Source organism: Lupinus angustifolius, chromosome LG19 (assembly GCF_001865875.1).
Source record: "Lupinus angustifolius cultivar Tanjil chromosome LG19, LupAngTanjil_v1.0, whole genome shotgun sequence".
In the NCBI taxonomy this organism is placed as follows: Eukaryota; Viridiplantae; Streptophyta; class Magnoliopsida; order Fabales; family Fabaceae; genus Lupinus; species Lupinus angustifolius.
The window spans coordinates 8,420,477-8,425,002 of record NC_032027.1 but is presented as its reverse complement, the minus strand read 5'-3'; positions in this window follow the sequence as shown (position 1 = coordinate 8,425,002).

Genomic DNA, 4,526 nt, shown 5'->3' with positions numbered 1-4,526 from the left:
ATGCTCACGCTCATCCTCATCCTCATCCTAATCCTCATCCTCATCCTCCTCCTCCTCCTCATCCTCCTCCTCCTCCTCCTCATCCTCATCCTCCTCTTCCTCTTCCTCCTCTTCCCCCTCCTCATCCAGATCCTAATCATTATCCTCATGCTCATCCTAATCCTGATCGTATTCCTAATCATTATCCTAATCCAAATACACGTGGTAATCCTAATCCTACTCACCATCCTCATCCTTATCCTCATCCTCATCCTCATCCTCATCATCCTCATCCTACTCCTCCTCATACTCCTCCTCATCCTCATTCTCCTCCTCATGCAGATCTTAATTGTTATCCTAATCCAAATCCAAATCCTAATCCTAATCCTCATGCTCATCCTCATGCTTATCCTTATCCTCATCCTCATTCTCAACCTCATCCTCATCCTAATCCTCATCCTCATCCTCATCCTCATCCTACCCTCATCCTCATACTCATTATTATCCTCATCCTCATCTTCATCCTCATCCTCATCCTCATCCTCATCCTCATCCTCATCCTAATCCTAATCCTAATCCTACTCCTAATCCTAAACCTAATCGTATTCTTATTGCTAACCCTAACCGTAATCCTAATCTTAATCCTAATTCTAATCCTAATGCTAAACCAACTCCTAATCCTACTCATAATACAATTCCTAATCAAATTAATCGTCCTAATCCTAATCTTCATCCTAATCCTCATCCTAATCCCAATGCTAATCGTAATCCAAAATCTAGTCCTAAACCTAATTCTAAATGGTATTACTAATCGTAATCCTAATCCTAATCTCATTCCTAATCCTAATATTAATCCTAATCCTAAACTTAAACCTAATCCTAATCGTAATCCTACACCTATTACTAATCCAAATCCTAATCCTACTCCTAATGTTAATCCCATTCCTAATCCTATTCCTATTCATATCCTAATCCTATTCCTAATCTTAATCCTAATCCTAATCCTAATACTAATCCTAATCCTAATCCTAATCCAAATCTTAATTCTAATCCTAATCCTAATCTCATTCTTAATCCTAATATGAATCCTAATTGTAAAGTTAAACCTATTACTAATCGTAATCCTACACCTAGTCCTAATCCAAATCCTTTTCCTATTTCTATTGGTAATGCTAATCCCAATCCTAATCCCATTCCTATACCTATCCTAATCCTAATCCTAATCCTAATCCTAATCCTAATCCTAATCACATTACTTATCCTAATCCTAATCTTAATCGTAATTCTAATCCTAATCATAATCTTAATCCTATTCCTAATCCTCATCATCATCCTCGTCATCGTCCCCATCATCATCCTCATCCACATCCTAATCCTAATCCTAATCCTAATCCTAATCCTACTCCTAATCCTATTGCTAATCCCAATCCTAATCCTATTCCTCTTCCACATCCGCATCCTACCCTCTTCCTAATCCTCATCCTCATCCACAGCCTCATCCTGATCCTGATCTTGATCCTCATCCTCATCCTCATCTTAATCCTCATCCTCATCCTCTTACTCATCCTCATCCTCATCCTTATCCTCGTCGACATCCCCATCCTCATCCTCATCCTCATCCTCATCCTGAACCGCATCATCATCCTCATCCCCAACCCCATCCTCATCCTCATCCTCATCCTCATCCTCATCCTCATCCTCAACCTAATCCACATCCCCATCCTCAACCTCATCCTAATCGTCATCCTCGTCCTAATCGCCATCTTCATCCTCATCCTCAGCCTCATCATCATCCTCATCCTCATCTTCATCCTCCTCCTCATGCTCATCCTCACTCTCCTCCTCATCCTCATACTCATCCTCTACCTCATCATCATCCTCATCCTCATCCTCTACCTCATCCTCATCCTCATCCTCGTAATCTTATTCCTAATCCAAATCCTAATCCAAATCCTAATCCTAATCCTAATCCTCATCGTCATCCTCATCCTAATCATAATCCTAATCTTAATCCTAATCCTAATCATAATCCTAATCCTAATCCTAATCCTATTCCTCATCCTAATCCTATTCCTAATTCTAATTCCTAATCCTCGTCTTTATCCTGATCCTAATCCTAATCCAAATCCCAATCCCAATCCTTATCCCAATCCAAAGCCTCATTCTCATCCTCATCCCCATCCTCATCATGTTCGTAATCCTAATCAGAATCCTAATCCTAATCGTAATGCTAATACTTATCCTATTTGTAATCGTAATCCTCATCCTAATCCTAATCGAAATCCTAATCCTAATCCTTATCCTAATCCCAATCTTAACCCCAATCCTGAACCTAACTTAGTCCTAATCCAAATCGTAATCCAGATGCCAATACTATTCCAAATCCTATTCCTATTCCTATGCCTCGTCCTCAACCTCATCCTCACCAATCATAATTCTAATCCTAATCCTAATCCTAATCCTAGTCGTAATCCTATTCCTAATCCTAATCCTAATCCTAATCCTACTCCTAATCCTAATACTAGTCCTACTCCTTTTGCTAATCCTAAACCTACTCCTAATCCTAATCCTAATACTAATACTAATCCTAATCCTAATCCTAATTGTAACCCTAATCCTAATCCAAATCCTAACCCGAATCATAATACTAATCCTAATCCCAATCCTACTCCTAATCATTATCCTAATCCAAGTCCTCGTCCTAATTCTAATCTCCGAATCCTAATCCTCATCCTCATCCACCTCCTCATCCTCCTCCTCCTCATCCTCATCCTCATTCTCATCCTCATTCTCATTCTCATCCTCATTCTAATCTTAATCATAATCCTAATCCTCATCCTCATCCTCATCCTAATCCTAATCTTGATCCTCAACCTAATCCTAATCCTAATCCAAAACCTATTCTTAATTCTAATCCTAATCCTAACCTTAGAACATCCCCATCTTAATCCTAATCCTAATCCCAATCCTATTCCCATTTCTAACACTAATCCTAATCCTAGTCATAGTCCTTATCCTAATCGTAATCCTAATCCAAATCCTAATCCTAGTCGTAATCGTAATCCTAATCCTAAAACTCTTCCTAATCCTAAACCTAATCCTATTCCATATCCTAATCTTAATCCTAATCCTATTCCTTATCCTAATCCAAATCCTAATGCTTATGTTCATCCTCATCCTCACCCTAATCTTGATCGTAATCCTAATCCTGATCCTAATCCTATTCCTAATCCTAACACTCATCCTCATCCTCATCCTGGTCCTAACCGTAATCTTAATCCTAATCCCAATCCTTACCCTAATCCTAACCCTAATCATAATCCTAATCGTAATCATAATCCTAATCCTTATATTCGTACTCATCATCATCCTAATCCTAATCGTAATACATATCTTAATTCTCATCCAAATCCTAACCATCATCCAAATCCTAATACTATTCCTCATCCTAATCTTAATCATAATCCTAATCTTAATCGTAATCCTAATCCTAATCCTAAACCAAAGCCTAATCGTAATCCTAATCCTAATTCTAATCCTAATCCTAATCCTTATCGTTATCAAAATCCTAATCCTAATCATAATTCTAATCCTAATCCTAATCCTAATCCTAATCCTAATTGTAATCCTAACCCTAATCCTAATCCTAAACGTAATGTGAATACTAATCCAAATCCTAATCCTAATCCTATTGCTCATCCTCAACCTCATCCTCATCTTATTCCTAATCGTAATCCAAATCATAATTCTAATCCTACTCCTATTCCTAATCGTAATCCAAATCATAATCCTATTCCAATTCCTAATCCTAAACTTAATCCTAATCCTAATCCTATGCATAATCCAAATCCTAATCCTAATCCTAATCCTAATCCTAATAGTAATTGTAATCATAATCTGAATCCTATTACTAATCTTGATCCTAATCGTAATCCTAATCCAAATCCTCATCCTAATCATAATACCTATCCTAATACTAATCCTACTCCTAATCCTAATCGTTATCCAAATCATAATCCTATTCCTAATCCAATCGTAATCCTAATGCTAATCCTAATCTTGATCCTAATCGTAATCCTAATCCAAATCCTCATCCTAATCATAATACCTATCCTAATACTAATCCTACTCCTAATCCTAATCGTTATCCAAATCATAATCCTATTCCTAATCCAATCGTAATCCTAATGCTAATCCTAATCTTGATCCTAATCGTAATCCTAATCCAAATCCTCATCCTAATCATAATACCTATCCTAATACTAATCCTACTCCTAATCCTAATCGTTATCCAAATCATAATCCTATTCCTAATCCAATCGTAATCCTAATGCTAATCCTAATCTTGATCCTAATCCTAATCCTAATCCAAATCCTAATCCTAGTCCTAATCCTAATCCTAATCATAATTCCAATCCTAACCCTAATCCTAATCTTAGTCGTAATCCTAATTCTAATCCTAGTCGTAATCCTAATCCTAATCCTAATCCTATTTGTAATCCTAATCATCTTTCTCGTCATTGTCCTCATCCTTATTCTAATCCTAA